Below are 20,899 nucleotides of genomic sequence, written 5' to 3' on the forward strand. Positions count from 1 at the left end.
ATCGACTACGCTCTTCCAATTGTGCTGCTATTCTCACTTTAGATGAAGGTTTACAGAACAAAATAGTTTCTCATTAAACAGTTAGTACACATGTTGCCCTATGAAAATGGTTAACAACCTCACTATACGTCAACACTGTCCTTACTCAACCTTGGGTTCCCTATCACCAGCTTTCCTGTCCCCTCCTTCCTTCTAGCCAGTTTTTATTACTTTTAAAGCTTAAGAACTCTCATGGTTTCTTGAGGCGTATAGTTCACTATAGTGCAACCAGAATGTCCTTTAGAAGCAAGGATGGTGAGACTACGTCTTACATACTTCAGACATATTGTCAGGAGGGATCAGTCCCTGGAGAAGGACATAATGCTTGGTAAAATAGAGGGTCAGAGAAAAGAGGAAGACCCTCAATGGGATGGATTGACACGGTGACTGCAACAATGGGCTCAAGCATGACAATGATTGTGAGCATAGAGCAGGACTTGTCGGCACCTAACAACAACAATAGTTTACTATGTGCTGTAGTCTTTGAGAGGAAGGCAGGGGAACACAGGCAAAAGGAAGTAGTTGATAATGGGGTGGTGGGAGAAGGGAAGCGTGATAATCCCAGATATCATAAATAAAATTAGAGGCTCCAGTAGCAAGTCCAACCTGTCAAGGACCAACGGCTTGTGCTGGAGGAAGGACATGGCCTTAAAGCTAAAATTATGTTTTTCACACAACCGATTTCTTTTTTTTAGATCTATATATACATATATATAATTGTACTTTAGATGAAGGTTTACAGAACAAAGTAGCTTCTCATTATGCAGTTAGTACGCATATTGTTTTTGACATTGGTTAACAACCCCACTACATGTCAAAACTTTCCCTTCTCGACCTTGGGTTTCCTAGTACCAGCTTCCCTGTCCCCTCCTGCCTTCTACTCCTTGCCCCTGGGCTGGTGTGCCCCTTTAGTCTCATTTTGTTTTATGGGCCTGTCTAATCTTTGGATGAAGGGTGAACCTCAGGAGTGACTTCATTACTGAGCTAAAAGGGTGTCCGGGGGCCATACTCTTGGGGTTTCTCCAGTCTGTCAGGCCAGTAAGTCTGGTCTTTTTTTTTTTTGTGAGTTGAATTCTGTTCTACATCCTTTTGCAGCTCTGTCCAGGATCCTCTATTGTGATCCCTGTCAGAGCAGTCAGTGGTGGTAGCTGGGCACCATCTAGCTGTACTGGACTCAGTCCGGTGGAGGCCTTGGTTGCTGTGGACAATTAGTCCTTTGGACTAATCTTTCCCTTGTATCTTGTTTTCTTTATTCTCCCTTGCTTCCGCTCACAGGCTTTTAAGACCCAGACGCTCCTCACCAAAGTAGAATGTAGAACATTTTCTTTAAAAACTATGTTATGCCAATTAAGCTAGATGTTCCCCAAGACCATGGTCCCCACAGCCCTCAGCTCAGTAATTTGGTCCCTCAGGGAGTTTGAATGTGTCTATGGAGCTTCCATGGCTTTGCCTTGTACACACGACAGATTTCTGATGGACTCTTTCTTTGCTTCCTTGGTGCATAACACCTTCCCCTCATCAACTAAGAATAATCCTAATACAAAGTTAAGAAATTAATCATAAATAGAATAGGAAGCAACGTCTTTCACTATAGCTTAGAGCTTTCTTATTACTTATTATGAGTAATCACTTGTTTTCTCCTCTCTCTCTCTCTCCTATACCATCTTAAAGGCTTACACTTATAATTGGTTGTAGGGTCCCTGGATAGCACAAATGGTTAAACACTTGCCTACTAACCAAAACAACCCTGGTGGTGCAGTGGTTAAAAGCTATGGCTGCTAACCAAAAGGTCGGCAATTCAGATTTACCAGTTGCTCCTTGGAAACTCTACGGGGCAGTTCTACTCTGTCCTATATGGTCGCTATAAGTTGGAATCAACTCGATGGCAACAGGTTTGGTTTTGGTTTTTTTACTAACCAAAAGGTTGGCAGTTCAAACACACCCAGATGTGCCTCAGAAGAAAGACCTGGCAATCTACTTCCAAAAGGTCACAGCTATGAAAACCCTATGGAGCAGAGTTCTACTCTGCAACACATGGGTCACTATGAGTTGGAATCAACCCGACAGCAGCTGGTTTCACTTGGTACAATTGATTATGATGTTCAGTAAAGCAAGTTCTTTTATCTCCTTCTTCTTCTAAAGAACTACTGTCCAATAAAACTTTCTGCAATGATGGAAATGTTTCACTGTTCAATATGATATCCACTGGCCACATTAGTTACTGGTAGGATTTCCAGATACCATACAAGACCCTAGTTAAATTTGAATTGCAGATAAACAAGTAAATTTTAGTGTAAGTATGTCACAATGCAGTTTTTGGGACATATTGACACTGAAAATTTTTCCTTGTTTATTTGAAATTCAAATTTAACTGGCATCCTATATGTTTATTTGCTAAGTCTTGCAAATAAATGTAGCTGTAGTGACTAACCCTGGGTGGTGCAAACAGTTAAGTGCTCAGCTACTGACCAAAAGATTGGTGGTTCAAATCCACCCAGGAGCACCTTGGAAGAATGTCCTGGCAATCAACTTCCAAAAGGTCACAGCTATTGAAAACTCTACAAAGCATAGCTCTACTCTGACACACATGAGGTCATCATGAGTCAGAACAGATTCAACAGCAGCTGGTGTATGTATATAGTAACTAAGGAATTGAATATTTATACTTAATTTAAATTTAAATATGTGGTTAGTGGCTATGTTATTGGTCAACGAAATTCTAAAGTATCCTTATCTATATTTGGCATTTTGAATTTCCGTATAAAATTTAGAATCATATTTTCAGGTTCTACAAAAAGGTTGAGATGTTTATAGGAATTACATTCAGTCATGGTAAGTATTACTGTGCATTAACATGGTTTATCTCTCCATTTATATCCTTTTAATTTACTTGCAATAATACTTTGTACTTTTCCATGGAGTGGTCTTCTTCACCTATTGTTAAAATTATCCTAGATTTTCATACCACTTTAGCCTAATTGCCTATCTAATCTTTAAAATGGTTATTATTTTTGTTGGTTTGTTTTAATTCACTTGCTAGAATCTTCAGTATACTGTAGAACAGAAGTGTTGATAGCAGAAATTCTTGTCTTTCAACCCAAGTCAGAAGTTAAGCTTTCAATGTTTCACTAAATTGAAAACCCTATGGAGCACAGTTTTACTCTGACACACACAGGGTTGCCTTGAGCTGGAAATGACTCAGCAACCGGTTTGATTCAGTTTTGGTTAGCCCCATTGACTGTTTTGAGGATTCTTCTTGTTTTTTCTATTCTCTAGAAGACTCTGGTAAGACTGACATTTCTTTTTTAAAATTTTGAAGGAATTCACCAGTGAAACCATCTACCCTCTGAGCTTTCTTTGTGAAGTAGTTTTAATTACAGATTCAATTCATTTGCGAGTTGTATGACTGTTCAAGTTTCTCTTTATTCTTGTATCAGTTTTGTAAGTTGGGTTTTAGTCAATGAATTTGTCACTTTCATCTAAATTTTTATAAGAGTTCTCAAAGTTATTCATAACAGCTACTTACTATCTTTTTAGGTTTTTATTCTTTAACTGGGGAAAAAGAATTGCATTAATTTGGAAATGACATAATTATAATTTCTTGAACAACAATGTTGCTACGCAGCTGAAGTTTACAGCCTACTTTGCTGAATCCAATTCATGGTTGAGGAATTTTTTTAAAACAGACTACAAAGACATTTCATTAATAGAGGTTTCTTTTTAAAAAATGTGTGTGCCCAGGAGCAGCCTGACATCCTTTCTCCTGTAGTTCACTGCAGACAATGTTAACCCAACATTAGATGGACATGCTACCCCAAAAACCCACTGCCGTCAATTCAATTCCAACTCATAGCAATCCTATAGGACAGAGTAGAACTGCTCTGTAGTGTTTCCAAGGCTGTAAATCTTTAGGGAAGCAGACTGCCACATCTTTCTCCCATGAGTGGCCAGTGGGCTCAAACTGCTGACTTTTGGTTAGCAGCCAACCACTTTAACTACTGTGCCACCAGGGCTCCTTATGGGCATGCCAGCCAGGCTTAAAAACTATCATTATTGGGCAGGGCACACTGAAGTGTAAAAGAACTACTCTTCAAAAAAAAAAAAAAAAAAGTTACATTCATTTTTCTATGTATCATCCTGATCCTAAACTAATTTTATTTAATTTGTTTAGTTCCTAATGAAGCAGATGTGAAAATTTATACCAACAAATTAAACAACAACCCATTTGAATAGGTTTTTTTTTTCATTTTCAATAAATTGTGCTCAACTGTCAAATTGTAGAAATGAAAAGCATGCCAGCTCAAAAAGTATAGTGATTATTCACAAATAGAACTTTAAGGAGTTCACTAAGTGCTTTCTTATACTTAAAGTAATGTAATACTCATTGTAATTTGATCATCTGGGGATAAGGAACCCTGGTGGTACAGTGGTTAAAGCATTTGGCCGCTGACTGAAAGTCAGTGGTTTGAACCCACCAGCTGCTCTGAGGGAGAAAGATGTGACAGTCTGTTTCTGTAAGGACTTTACAGCCCTGGAAACCCTATGGGGCCTACTCTGTTCTAACTTATAGGGTTGCTATGAGTTGGCCAAACAATACACACAGGTAGTTTGTGTGTTTGGACTAGAATTAATTTTGCAAGAGATATGTAAAAAATTTATTTTTATTCTAATGGGGAAGAGAAGGAGCTGAAAGTATGACTTTATTTTGAAATCATCATCTTTACTAATTCTTCATAACTGCCTTGTCCATTTCCACCAATCACTGCTATCTTAGTTATCTAGTGCTGCTATAACAGAAATACCACAAGTGCATGGCTTTAACAAGGAGAAATTTATTCTCTCACAGCTTAGAAGGCTAGAAGTCCAAATTCAGGATGCCAGCTCTAGGGGAAGCCTTTCTCTCTGTGTCAGTTCTGGGGGAAAGTCCTTGTCATCAATCTTCCCGTTGAGGAGCTTTTCAGCACAGGGACCCTGAGTTCAAAGGACACGCTATTCTCCTGGCTCTTGTTTCTTGATGGTATGAGGTCTCTGCGTCTCTCTGCTTGCTTCTCTCTTTTATATCTCAACAGAGACTGATTTAAGACAAAATCTAATCTTGTAGATTGAGTCCTGCTTCATTAACATAACTACTGCTAATCCCACCTCATTAACGTCATAGAGGCAGGATTTACAACACAGGAAAATCACATCAGATGACAAAATGGTGGACAATCACACAGTACTGGGAATCATGGCCTAGCCAAGTTGACAAACAATTTTGGGGGACAAAATTCAATCCATAACACCTGCCTTTCTGATCATTTGATCATCTTCTTTAGTCAGTTGTCTTTCTCCTAAGATTGTCATTTGTGATGTAGTTCTGCCTCAGCAGTATCTAATCATTATCATCCTTGTCAGAACCTCAGAATTCCTCATGGATTTGTTTTTCACTCTCTGTATTTTTTATTGTCTAGTCATCATGGTAAACATTTTTTCAAATCAATAGTACATTCACCTTTTTGACTGTAAGTATACCTCTGCTGGGTTCCAATTGAGAAAATGTATGAAAATTCAAATTTCCTTTATTGTAATAGCGTCATCATGGAGTCCCTGGGTGGTGCAAACAGTTAATTGCTTGACTACTAACTGAAAAGTTAGCTACCCAGAGGTGCCTCAGAAGAAAGGCCTGGTCATCTGCTTCCAAAAGGAGTGCAGTTCTACTCTGACACACGGGGTAGCCATGAGTTGGAATCAACAGCAACTGGTTTTGGTTTGTTTGTTTGTTTTATAGTGTTGTCATCATTTTCGACGGAGATGAATCCTGCAATCTGTTCTTTGGTCGTCTGATCAGCCACTGTACGAGCAGAGTGAAGAAAAAAGGAGTGAGGATGACTTCACCAGTTCAGTGGCTTGAATAACTGTGGGTGCCTCCATTTCTACTACCACGTGCACTGGTATTACCCAGTGTAAGCAACCTTGTATTTCTGAGGATCCTGGCACCAATTCATATTTTACGTCAGCAGAATCTTTAGTGGTAGCCCTTTCTTCGTTTTGATATTGATTATTTGTATCTTCTCTCATAATTGATAATTGATCAGTATTGCCTGGAATTGTAAATGTTATTAACATTTTAAAGAACCAACACTTTGCTTTGTAAATCTTCACTATTGTATGTCCGCGTCATAGTTTATTAATTCCTGTTCTTTATTGTTTAAAATCCTTTACTTTCGTTAGGTTTATTTTCCTTTCTTTTTTCTAATTTCTTGAGATAGATATTTAGATTATTAATTTTTAGCCTTTTTTTCTTTCTAATATAACATTGAAAGCTATAAATTCCTCACAGGCATGGGTTTAGCAGAATCCCCAAAGTCTGGAATTTTGTAATTTGTCTTTAATTTTAAAATGCTTCTTAATTTCCAATATAATATTTATTGATCTGTGTATTATTTATTAGTATAGTCATTAATTCCGAAATAAATTTTTTTTGTTATATATTCTTGTCTTATATCTTTTTGTTATTGATAACTAACTCAATTTCAATCCTTTACATTTACTAAGACATTTTCCTGATACAATTTATAATCAATTTTTACAAATATTTCATGTAGGACTTGAAAAACATATGTATTCTGCACTATTGAATTCAATGTCCTATGATGACCACTAGGTCAATTGTAATAATAGTGTTGTTCAAATATGTGTTTTTATTGCTTTTAGTCTGCTTATTTTATCAGTGACTGAGAGAAGTGTAATAATTTCACTGTATAATGATGACTTCGTATATTTCTCATTTTGGTTATGCAATTGTTTATTTATATACTTTGAGGCCACCTAATAACAGGTACATACAAATTTAGAATTGTTTCTTCTTCCAGGCAAGCTGAAACACATATTAGTTTTCAGTGATCCTCTTTATTTCTGGTAATATCTTTTAGCCTAAAAAAACTATTTTGTATAATATAGATACATGAGATTTCTTTTTGTTAGTATTTGCATGATATAACTTTTCCACGCTTTTATGTTCAATCTTTTGGCACCTTTATGTTTTAGATGTGTCTCTTATAACAGCATATGGTTGGTTGTTGTTTTGGCTTTTTTGTTGTTGTTATTTTTGTTTGTTTTCATTCCATTCCAGTCTGGCAACTTTGGCCTTTCAACTGAAGGCCATTTACATTTAAAGTAAGGGCTGACTTTAAACCAAACTAGAGTTTAGCTTAATTAGTAGCAAATGTCTGCCTTGAGCATTGTGCTCTTTTCTGAACTCTCTGTATGGTATCAAATTGACAACAGCAACAGAAAGGTTGGATAGGAAGCTTAGGAGGCAGTGAGTTTATGTTAATAGTAGAGGAATAATTCAAAAAAAGGAAGATGAGGATAGTTGCACAACTTGAAGGATGTAATCACTATCACTGAATTGTGCATGTAGTAACTGTTGTATTTGTGTATATTTTGCTGCATATATTTTAAACAACAGTAAAGAACTGAAATATTTGATCTACTACTTTTATGTTTTTTACTTGTCTCATGTCCTAAATTTCTTTCCTCTCCTTGTTACTTTTCCTTTATTGATTCTATATTATCTATTTTTCCTTTTTGTTTTATCTCTATTAGTTTGGAAGTTATATACTCTTTAGTCTCTTGGTGGTTATGCTTGGAATGATAAATTGCATCCTTGACTGATGAAAGTCTACGTTGGTATTTTACCCTCCTTCAATAATAAATAATAAAATACCTATTGCCGTTAAGTTGATTCTGACTCATAGTGACCCTATAGGACAGAGTAGAACCGCCCCGTAGAGTCTCCAAGGGTGTAAATCTTTACAGAAGCAGACTGCCACATCTTTCTCCCGAGTGGAATGTTGGTTTGAACCATCAACCTTTTGGTTAGCAGCCAAGCTCTTAACCGCTACACCACCAGGGCTCCTTAAAAATACCTCTCCCACCCCCACATTGAGGTCAAGTGTATTCTGACTCATAGGGACCCGTAGGACAGGGTAGAACTTCCCCATAGTGTTTCAAGGGAGCGACTGGTGGATTCGAACTGCTGACCCTTTGATTAGCAGCCAAGCTCTTAACCACTGCACCACCAGGGCTCCAAAACACCTTACCATTGCCGTCAAGTCGATTTTGACTAATAGCAATCCTATAGGACAGAGTAGGACTGCTCCATAGGGTTTCCAAGGAGTGGCTGGTAGATTCAAACTGCCACCTTTTGGTTAGCAGCCGTAGCTCATCTTAGCTCTTAACCACTGTACCACCAAAACACCTTAGGACCATCTAATTCAACTTAACTCCTCCTGACTTTTAAGTTATTGTTGTAAAGATATTAATCCCATAAATATTCATCCTTCACAAAGTATTACCTTTATTGCTGTTTTATGCAGTCAACTTCATTTTGATTTACCCACATATTCATAATTGTCAATTCTCATCATTCCTTCCTGCAAATCTTCCATCTGTGATCATTTTTATTCTGTCCTTTAGTACTTTCTTTAATGTAAATATACTTGTGGTGAAACCTATGAATTTTTGTTTATCTGAAATTTTCTTTATTTAAACTTCATTCTTGAAGAACATTTTCTAGGTATAGAATCCTAGATTCATAGTTATTTTCTTTCACATATTGAAAGTATCATTTTATTCTCTTCTGGATTGTATTCTATTGCTACTGTTGAAAAAGATTATCTTTCAATCTTAATATGGTTCCTCTCTTGTTTTAAAATTTACTTTGATTCTAGTTTTCTGAAATTTCAAAATAATGTATCTGTGAATGGTATTTGTTATTTGTTATGCCCAGGATTGGTTAGGATTTTTGAATAATGGATTGTTTTTTCAGTATTGGGAATTTTCAAATTTTGCTTAAAAAAACAAAAAACCAAACCTGTTGCTGTTGAGTCAATTCTGACTCATAGTGACACTATAGGACAGAGTAGAATTTCCCCATAGGGCTTCCAAGGAGCGGATGGTGGATTCCAACTGCAGGCTTTTTGATTAGTAACTGAGCTTTTAACCACTGTGGCACCAGGGCTCCAAATATTTCTTAAGTTTTTTTTCCTACTTCTGGAGCTATAATTATATTTAAGTTAGATCTCACAGTACTCTCTATATTTCCTATCTAAGACAGAATATTCACTATTCTTTTGCCTGTGCTTTTTTTTCTGGAGAATATTCCCCTATTCACAAATTTTTCTCTTCAGTCACATCTAATCTGCTATTAAATCCATCCACCCACTTCCTAATTTGGGTTCTTTTTATTTTCCATTCTGAAATGTTTAATTTCTAGTGTTTTTTTTTTCATGTTGTTGTTATTTGTTGGTTTTCCAAATCTGAAGTTTCATGTTTGATAGTTTCTAATTCTCTGTCGAATTTTCTAAGTCTGGAATTTATCTCTATGAGCATTGTAAGAATATTTGTCTTACAGTCTGTGTTGGGTAGTTCAATCATTTATAGTAACTGTGGTTATGTTTCTGTTGTATTTTTTTGTGCTGATTCTTTTCATTTTTCTTAACTACTCATGTGTCTACTTAGCCTTGATTTTGTAGTGGGCATTGTGATGATGTTATTTTTCTTCAGAAAAGAGTTTCATTTGCTTCTTGTAGGTGCCCGGACACTATCAATCTGAAGGAAAATTAATCAATTTTAGGATTTGAAATCTTCTGAGTCATCCACATGATTCAAAGCCTGGGTGTAATCTAGGTAAATATTAGTTTATTTCTGGTTCAGTCTTATAACTGGGGTGCAGCCCTTCAGACTTCCACCCCCAAGTACAGTGTGATTTATTAGGGATACCCTCTTGGCAAGCTCAGGATCCCACTGTTGACCATCTTATCTTACAAAGGTGCCAAAATGCTATTTAGAACCTCACTCACTTCTTCAAGATCAACAAATGTCCTAGCAAAAAAGAGTCCCAAATGCCAATTTCACATCTTTGTTTTCTGTTCTTATGTCCAGTCTTGGCCTGATGATTTCTCATTATCTTTTTTTTTTTCACTGATTTTTTGGGAATATTTTTTAAATATTTCACATAGATTATTTTAGCAGAAGTGTTTGTACAAAGCAACTAGTCCATTTAATTTACAATTAACTTTTAATTTTGTTGAAGAGTCGTTAATAAAAATCAGCTCCTCTAAGTAAGATGTACAGTTTTGTGATATATGATTTTCCTCAGAAGAGTAAAGTTTGTACATCTAAAGTGAGGGAAATAGAAGCCTGCCACTTTCTCCCCATAACTTTCATAGCCTCTTTAATATCCTTATTCCTCAAAGAATAGATTATAGGGTTTAGCATGGGAGTTACAACACCGTACAATACTGATATCAGCCTGTCTTTCTCCAGTGAATAAGCTGAGAGGGGTCGTGCATATGTGAAGACAGAGCTTCCATAGTAGAGAAGGACAATGACTAGGTGGGAGATACATGTAGAAAATGCCTTTTGCCTTCCCCCTGAAGAGCTGATCCTTAAAATGGTAGAAATGATATAAAGGTACGAAAGGATGATACACAAGAAAGGAGCCCAACCAATGAAGACTCCAGTGAAGAACAATACTAGCTCATTGACAGAAGTGTCCCCACAAGACAAGATTAGCAAAGGGGGGATGTCACAGAAAAAATAATTAATCTGATTATTCCCACAGAAGGGCAGGCGGAAGGTCAGTACCGTGTGCACCACTGAGTTAAGGAAACCACCAACCCATGATGAGGCTGCTAACTGGCTGTACATAGCCTTGTTCATAACAATTGATTATCTTAAGGGTTTACAGATTGCTACATAACGATCATATGCCATTGCTGCCAAGAGCAGGGACTCTGATCCCACAAAGAAAATAAATGCGAAAAGTTGAGCCATACAGCCCCCGTAAGAAATTCTTTTCTTCTCTGCCAGAAGATGCACCATCATCTGGGGAACACTGGTGGTGATGTAGCAGATGTCAATAAATGCTAAGTTTTCCAGAAAATAATACATGGGTGTATGTAGACGTGTATCAATCATGATCACCAAAATAAGGAAAATATTTCCTCCCAAGGTATAGATATAAGTTACAAGGAAGATGGTGAAAAGTAAAAATTGCAACTCATTTAAGTTGGAGAATCCCAAGAGGATAAACTCAAACAGAGCTGTTTGGTTTTCTCCTTCCATAATGTGGCTCTGGTTTGCCTTTTGAAACTGGGAACAGGGAACCACAGATTTCTGTTATCATGCGCTGCTCCAGAAAGAGTCTACAAAACAAGAAAAAAACTTCACGGATAAAAAATAAAATATTTATCAACAACAGCATCGGTATAGCTGTAAAAATTCACAATCTTACAACAAATGAACACTGAGATCTAGCATCCAGCATAAATATAAACACATCCATTCACCTGTAGGTCAAATCCCTTAAAATGAACAGAACAGGGAGTTTTGAACTTTAAAGTAAACCATAAAAGGTTACATGCACCATAAGGACAATCTGCTAACGAGAGGAAGTAAAGGGCCATCTGCTTTGTTTTCCTAAAGTCATACTGGCCTTAAATTTTCAAGAATTTTGTAAGCTTGTTATTAAACACAGCCATTACTAGAAATGAAATCACATAAACTCATAATTGAATAAATTATATTAAAAACAAAAGTAACAAATACACAAAACTCATCACTTCCTAATCATTTTATATTTTACTATTATCTATGCTTTTGAGATCATTGCTTCTATTCTATCTATAAGAAGGTGATGCCATATAATAGTGTGCAACTACACTTCACTTCCCAAATCTGTGTTCAGTGACACCACACTGGTAGCTTGAAATTGGTCATGGTAGAAGTATTTACACCACAGAATTTGTCAAATGTTATAAATCCGGGCTTGATTCATGGTTTTGTTGACTGCCTAAGCTTAAGAAATATGATGGAGAAAATGTTAATAATATAGATTAAACTTTAAAATGTGTCATGTCCGAAGCCATTACATTGTGAATAACTCAAAAAGCAATGAGGCAATTTTCTTCCAGTATTCAAAAACAGTTATCTGCTTTATCAAAAACGTCACTCATGTCCTGAATGAGGGAAATCCAGACATACAACTCCATCGATTCACTTTTGTCTTACTTATTAACATAAAAAAAAATATCAACCAAATCCATGGCATTCATCAATGACGTGAGTGACTTATTTGTTAAATTGGATAGCATTCCAGCAATTATTCGTAGTTCGATTTTGTCAAATCATGATTGGATTTCAACCATAGTTTGGTTACAGATACAAAAATCAACAAAAGCATTCTATGTGCATCGATTATCTATATGTAAGTGATAAAGGGTATTGTATATTTTATTATTATTTGTAAATTATGTACGACACAGTCTTCATATCAGTTAAATTTATAATAAACATTTGTGTGTGTGAGTGTGTGTGTGTTTATTTCCCTACCTCCTGGAGACACAGTTGTTAAACATTTACTAGCTCACTACAGGCCACAGTTCTTGAAAGTACTGCCTCTCTTTCTGGCTGCCTGAGTTCAGAGCAGTAAGGAATTTGCCCAAGGTCACATAGCTAGTAATCCCCAATGTTTCAATTCCAAGCTAATTAGGTCTGGACCCAAAATCTGAGCTCTTTCAACAACCAAAGATGACAAAGAGGTCTCATGCTGCATGCCAATTCTGCTCTATTGGTAGGGACTGCCTTATAACACTGTATGGGTAAATTAATGAAGATATACCCCAGTTCATAATTCAAACTGTAATATACTCCATCCTACCGTTTTTCATTCAGTGGTATGTTTTCTGGAAAGAAGTTTTTTAAAACTTGCCAGAGTACAGCATCTCTTCTTTTGCTCTGGTTCCCCTCTCTTTCTCTTTTATACACACACACACACACACACACACACACACACACACACACACACACACATCTGAATTTTCAGGAGAAATCCCTACCAAAAGAAAATTAGACTTAGACTTAGATAATGAGGATATAATCAATACAATTAGCTTTTGAAGGTTGTCCTCTATCTTGCTACTAGCTTCTTTTGAACATCTCTTCCCAGTCATGAGGAATAAGGACCAACAAGATTCTGGTGCTCAGGTAAATCATTCTGGTCATCATACATCAGAAGTAATCATAGCAGCACTATGCATATTAAACTTCATAGTTATGCTAGTAAAAGGAAAGGATATAAAGGACATCAAAACAAAAACTGTGACAAACTCAGCATTGCCAACCACCTTGTTAGATGAACACAAATTATCTTGACAATAGATTATCAGATTTACATTTGTGACTATATAAATGTCTGGTTCATCAGTTGTTGGTGACTTTCCTCATGTCCTATATTGTCATAAGAATTGGAGTTTTTGTAGAGTGTGTTTTCCAGATTGTGAAGTGATATGGAAAGGAGAATTGTTCTTTTAAATTAATACACAAGATGCGAGTGAGTGTCAACCACAGGAAGATGAGTTTAATGTTTACTATATGGAAGCTGTTCGAAGAGCATGCTTAGTTTGTACTCCCCAATTTTGGGGAAATTCTTTCAGATTACAAAAGTTGTTGCTGTTAGGTGCCGTCCCAGTCGATTTTGACTCATAGAAACCCCATATGACAGAGTATTACTGCCCCGTAAGGTTTTCTAGGCTGTAATCTTTACAGGAGAAGATCACCAGATCTTTCTTCTGTGGGGTGGCTGGGTAGTTCAAACTGTCTACCTTTTAGTTAGCAGCTAAGTTAAACGTATGCCACCAGGGCTCCTGATTATAAGAGTAATATGTGTTTATTGTAGTATGTGTGGATAATACAGAAAAATAAAATATTATAATAATCCCTTATCCTAGCACCAAAGACTTCTGCTAATATTTTGGTTTATGTCTTTACCTTGGCATGCATGTCAGTAAATATTCTCTTGAAACATAATTTTTTAGAGTGTTCTATGATTCAATATATGGAGGTACCATGCCTCTTAATATTTGTTTTATCAAAGGTTTTGTTATTATAATTAATTTGATAATGAGTATCTAAATAATGATAACAAATATCCTAAGATTTCTCTTTAAGTATTTTGTGAAAATAACTTTCTAGAATGGGTAAAAGTGACCATTTTTAGGATTTTGGTGCTAAGGATCATATTGTAATCTTTTGATGTTTCACTAAAGAGAATGGCATAAAGATCATATTGGTAGATCTTAGTTAATATATCAGAGATGAGAGAGGCAGAGCAAGAGAGTAAGGAGACCAGAGTATTTGTCCCTATGTCTGCCACTAATTCGCATTTTCAGCTTGGGCAAGTCATTTAGACTTTCTGATTCTCAGAAGACTCATTTATAAAATTAAGGAAATGTGCTGACTCTAGAATTTTAGGAAATTATTTTGATTATATGACAAAAACTAATTGGGTCACTCTGGTTGTTTAGTGTTATAAAGGATTTTAAAAATCAAATGCTTAAATCAATTTATCACTTTTTATTCAAATATTTTGTCAAGGTAACAGTTAACCTGGGTTAATTTATTTCTTCATGTTCGATATTATCATTTTAGGAGATTAGACTCCAATCAGAAATTCTAGACGAAACACTAAGCAAAATAAACAATGAATGGAACAGCATTAAGAGAGTGATTCATTGATCTTTGCCACTCTATGGACCACAACAGCCTTATCTGCAACTGATCATGGGGATGGTACAGGATAGGGTAGCGATTCGTTTCATTGTGCATAGAGTGGCTATGAGTCAGGGAACCCACTTGATGGCAGCTAATAACAACAACAAAGATGCCAAATACCTTACCTATGTATTATGTTTGTTATTTATTGCCTGTTCCCCCACCAGAATATAAGCTTCACAACATCATTGTATTGGCAGTTTTTGTTAATGTTGCATCCCAAGCACCTAGAACAGTATCTGAACACAATGAATATTTGTTGAATGTTGAATTAATTTTCAAAGTCGTTCTTCATTAGAAATTAACTTGGAAAACTTATTCCTCTATGGTGAAAGCAAAATGAATATGAGCCAAAACATAGGATAATTTCTTTGTTTTTTCCGCACAACTTAATTTAGCCCCACTTACCCAGTTTGGTTCAGTTTGTTTTTCAGTGGTAATGATTCAACCAGGAATTGTCATGGAGAAAAATACTATCACTTTTATAAAGAGAAAGTACCCTCTTCCTCACTATGTCTGAGCAAGGCTGAAATTTCATTTATTTATTTATTTATTTTTTGCTACCATCCCTGTCCACTCACACTTGCAATCACCCTGACTGTGGCAAGAAGCTCCCACTGTCTTTCCTCTCTCCCAGTTCATATGTCCAACTAAAGAACCCTCTTCTTTTCTCCTGTTTTTATGATTTATAGAAAAACACACCATTCTGTAATGAAAATCTAATTACTTTTCCCTAAAAGGCAATGATGAAGACCTTGGGGACTTTGGGAATCTTACTAGCAATTAGGGTGTATTGTAAAATTGTCCAGGGTGGCAAAATTAAAAAAAAAAAAAAAAAAAAATGCCATTAAAAAACATTATCGGTTTCCACAGTTAATTCTGTTCCTTAATATTGGATATCAGTGGAAATATTATTATGACAAATGATGTTAATGTGAGCTTCATATAATTACAGAAATTTAAATGCATACATATTATTATATTTTTATAACTATTTGTCTCATTTGAGCCAGAAAACAACTTTTGAGTTAGGTGTGTGTGTGGTAGGCAGAATTCTAAGATGACTTTCAATGACCCTCACCTTTGTATAATCTCCTCCCCTTGAGTGTGGACAGAACATGCAAATATGATGTGACATTGCTCCTGTGATCATGTTACCTTATACGGCAAAAATGAGATGGCTGAAAACAATAGGCAATTTAATTGTAATTGTAAATAAATATTGATGTATAATACATTAATAATAATGCCCTAAATTCTAACTTACATAGAGAATTAATTTAAATGACAAAAATAACACAGAAGTCAGGAGGGAAGCAAAAGGAGTTAAAGTATTCTAACATCCTTATATTATCAGGGAAGTAGTAAGCATATTAATTTATACAGTATTTTAATGAATCAAGGATGCACGCTGTAAATTTTAGGATAACTATTAAAAGACTAATAAAAAGGTATGTCTAACAAATCAATAAAGAGAATATATATATATTTCACAGTTTATACAAGAGAATTCAAGAAAAGAGAGAAAGAAAAATAAAACTAGAAAGACAAATAGAAAGTACATTGGAGGACAGTATATTTAAACCTAAACATATCTGTTAATATTTTAAATGCAAACAGAATAAACATTTCAATTAAAAGACAAATATTTTCAGGATATATCAAAATAACTAACTTTAGGCTGTTTGCAAAAGACAAACTTTAAAAAGACAAAAACAAAAAGATTAAAAATAAAAGAACAGAAAGATATCATGTGAACAATAATCAAAATAAATCTAGTAGACTTATAATAGTATCAGATAAAGTGGACTGTAAGGAAAAAAAGCATAACTACTAGAGGTAAAGAGGAATGTTTCATATAGATAAAGTGGTCCATCCCCCAGGAAGACATAATAATTGTAAATTTCTATGGAACTAATAATATTACCTCATATTATCTAAGGTAAAAATTAACAGAATTAAAATATCAGAGTCACAATTACAGTGGAAGATATTTTAACACACATTTCTCAGTTGCTTATGTAACAAGCAGGCAAGGTGTCATCAGTACATGAACCATGCTTTTCCAACTGGACCAACTGAGGTCTCTAAGTCACCACGCAAAGCGGAGCTCTTTGCCAAACTTCGTCAGAACGTGTAGCATAAGCAAAAATTAGATTTCTGTTACTTTAAGCCACTGGGTTTGGGGATTATATATATATAAATGGTCCTGGGGCATGCAGCAACTGAAGAAATATTTATTCAAGAAAATCTACTAGAGCTTGGTAAGAATGGCAAGAGTGTGAGGTGTTTCACCCAGGACCCGCTCTCTACGTTCCCCGTTCCCACTTAGCGAGATAGAAACTCCACCCCACACTAATGCAGCCAATAAGAGCACAGGGATCCATCTTGTCCCAGCTTCCCATCAGAGGACTATCTTTTCAGAAGTGGCAGAATATCAGCATTTCTCATCCTGGCCCCAGATCTCCGTTGCTGAAGCTAATTTTAGTGGCAGTACAGCTGAGATAGGAGGCTCTTTGTTTCCATTTAGCCCTCACTGGTGGCACAGAGGCTCTACCTTGGGTATGGCATCATGGAGAATACTGGGGCCAATTGTCATTGTTCTGATTTGTAGGCCATGATAGTACATTGGGAGAGGCAAACTGAGAAGACTGAGGCTACTGTCCACCCACACCCAATGAGCACTCAGCTTTTAAGGCAGAATATCACACAATGGATGCATCATTGTCCATGAGAGTCAAAGTACAACCTTGAGTATATACCACCTGAGTTTAGAGACCATCTCAAGAATAGTTTTGGTGCCTTGAACACTAATGACCAAAGACCAGATGAGTTGTGGGATGACATCAAGGACATCATACATGAAGAAAGCAAAAGATTATTACAAACACAGGAAAAAAAGAAAAGACCAAAACAAATGTCAGAAGAGACTCTGAAATTTTCTCTTGAATGTGGAGTAGCTAAAGCGAATGGAAGAAATGATGAAGTAAAAGAGCTGAACAGAAGATTTCAAAGGGTGGCTCGAGAAGATGAAGTAAAGTATTTATAATGAAATGGCAAAGAAGTGGAGTTAGAAAATCAAAAAGGAAGAACACACTCGGCATTTCTCAAGCTGAAAGAACTGAAGAAAAAAATTCAAGCATCAAGTTGCAATATCGAAGGATTGTATGCACAAAATATTGAATGATGCAGAAAGCATCAAAAGAAGATGGAAGGAATACACAGAGTCACTGTACCAAAAATAATTGGTCTATGTTCAGCCATTTTAGGAGGTAGCATATGATCAAGAACCGATGGTATTGAAGGAAGAAGTCCCAGCTGCATTGAAGGCATTGGGGAAAAACAAGGCTCCAGGAATTGACGGAATACCAGTTGAGATGTTTCAACAAACGGATGCAACATTGGAAGCACTCACTCATCTATGCCAGGAAATTTGGAAGACAGCTACCTGGCCAGATTGTGTCCATTCCAAAGAAAGGTGATCCAACAGAATGTGGAAATTATTGAACGATATCATTAATATCAGATGCATGTAAAATTTCACTGACGATAATTCAAAAACATTTGCAGTAGTACATCGACAGGGAACTGCCAGAAATTCAAGCCAGATTCAAAAGAGGATGTTGAATGAGGGACATCATTGATGATGTCAGATGGATCTTGGCTGAAAGCAGAGGATATCAGAAAGATGTTTACCTGTGTTTCATTGACTATGAAAAGGCATTCAACTGTGTGGATCATAATGAACTATGGATAACATTGTGAAGAATGAGAATTCCAGAACACTTAATTGTACTAATGAGGAACCTGTACATAGACCAAGAGGTAGTCATTTGAACAGAACAAGGGGATACTGCATGGTTTAAAATCAGGAAAGGTGTGCATCAGGGTTGTATCCTCTCACCATACTTATTCAATCTGTATTCTGAGCAAATAATCCGAGAAGCTGGACTATATGAAGTAGAATGTGGCATGAGGATTGGAGAAAGATTCATTAACAGCCTGCAATATGTAGATGACACAATCTTGCTTGCCGGAAATGAAGAGGACTTGACTCACTTACTAATGAAGATCAAAGACTACAGCCTTCGGTATGGATTATACATTAGCATAAAGAGAACAAAAATTCTCATGACTGGACCAATAAGCAACATCATAATAAATGGAGAAAAGATTGAAGTTGTCAGGATTTCATCTTACTTGGATCCACAGTCAACACCCATGAAAGCAGCAGTCAAGAAATCAAACAAAATATTGCCTTGGGCAAATCTGCTGCAAAAGACCTCTGTGAAGTGTTAAAAAACAAAGATGTCACTTTGAGGACTAAGATGAGCCTGATCCAAGCCATGTTTTGTTTTGTTTTGTTTTGTTTTGTTTTAAATCTCCTCATATGCATGTGAAAGCTGAACAATGAATAAGGAAGACTGAAGAAGAATTGATGCCTTTGAATTATGGGGTTGGCAAAGAATATTGAATATATCATGGACTGCCGGAAGAATGAACCAATTTGTCTTGCAAGAAGTACAGCTAGAATTCTCCTTAGAAGCAAGGATAGCAAGTCTTGGTCTTACATACTTTGAGCATGTTATCAGAAGGGGCCAGTCCCTGGAGAAGGGCATCATGCTTGGTAAAGTAGAGGGTCAGTGAAAAAGAGGAAGACCATCAATGAAATGGATTGACACAGTGGCTGCAACAATGGGCTCAAACACGGCAATGATTTTGAGGATGGTGCAGGATCAGGCAGTGTTTCGTTCTGTTGTACATAAGGTCACTATGAGTCAGAACTGACTCAATGGCACCTAACAACAACCTCATTATCTCCACACCAGGTGTCAGAGTCATTGGCTCAGAAATTTTTCATGGACGAGAAGCAGAGAACCTGGGAAAGAGACAGAAGGAAGGAAACCACCTGGAGTCAGAACAAATTTCAAACATGCACTTGGAAACCACTCTTTCAGTGGAGCCCAAATTTAACTGGACTAGTCTGCAGAGCAATTTAGGCCCCCAGGGCATTATTGAAAACAATACAGCAATCAAACAGCAATTAATGGAGCTTAACAGCTGGGTATGGCCAAGGAAAGAGACAGGCAGAGACAGCCTTGGGAAAACCACTCTCAACCCAAGGTGACTATGGGCATACGCAAGATAGTACCCTCCTGAGGAGCGACATCCTAGGCTAACACTGCAGCAGCCACTTCAAGAGATCTGAAGTAGCTATACTAATATCAGAAAAAATAGACTTTAAACAAAAGGAATAGAAATGAGAGCCCAGAAATAAATCTATGCATCTATGGTCAACTAATTTTTGACAAGGATGCCAAGACCATTTGAAGGGAAAAAAAAATCATCTTTTTTATTAAATGATACTGGGATAACTGGATAGTCACTTGTAAAAGAATGAAGTTGAATCTTTGCATTAAATCATTTATAAAAGTTAACTAAAAATGTATCAAGTATGCTCACACCAAAATAAGTTGGGAATATTCATGGGTAAAATATCTTCAGTGGAGGATCTGGTTAAAAAAATAAGAAGAAGAAAATAAGAAATACTTAGCAATGTCACCATGGATCAAAAGGCACTATCTTCAAACGTTAAATTTTCAAATAACTTCCAAAGTCTTGACTCAGTACCATGAGGTGAGGAGCTTTATGAAATTAGACCCTTAGAAAGCCTTCAAACTTGTATATAACCATATTTATCCAAAAATAACAAAAAATAATAAGCAGAGGTATTATTTATGCAGCTTTTACTATGTTCCAACAACTACATTATGGTTTATTATATAGAAAGTTCCATTTAATCTTCCCATTGATGAGACAATTTTTATATCTACTTTATAGACAAGGTAACTGACAGTTATAGAGCTTATGTTACTTGCTTGGGTTCATATGCATACACAAAATTGTTTTCTTATCTTTGCAGGCCCCTTTGTTGTTGTTGTTGTGTGCCATTGAGCCAATTCCAATTTATAGCAACCCTACATGACAGAGTATAACTGTCCCATAGAGTTTCCTAGGCTGTAGTCTTTACGGGAACAGATCACCAGGTCTTTTCTCCTGTGGGGCAGCTGGTGGGTTCTAACAGCTAACGTTTCAGTTAGCAGCCTAGAGCTCTTTGCAGTTCCCTACCCGTCAGCAATGACTTAATTTAAAGCATTCTTCAAAATCTTGGTCTAAGAGGCTTTGGTGCAGGTTGATTATGTCCAGATATTTTTCTCTGATCTAATATTTTATTATCACTTGATTTATTATACCTTAA

At 36.3% G+C, this 20,899-nt stretch overlaps 1 pseudogene; it reads right to left on the minus strand.

Moving 5' to 3' along the window:
* Window positions 1-10,182: 10,182 nt before the first annotated feature.
* LOC101343908 (olfactory receptor 5V1-like) lies at window positions 10,183-11,230 on the minus strand (annotated as a pseudogene).
* Between the last annotated feature and the right edge of the window lie 9,669 nt (window positions 11,231-20,899).

The sequence above is a fragment of the Trichechus manatus genome, unplaced genomic scaffold (assembly GCF_000243295.1).
Source record: "Trichechus manatus latirostris isolate Lorelei unplaced genomic scaffold, TriManLat1.0 scaffold00180, whole genome shotgun sequence".
Taxonomy (NCBI): domain Eukaryota; kingdom Metazoa; phylum Chordata; class Mammalia; order Sirenia; family Trichechidae; genus Trichechus; species Trichechus manatus.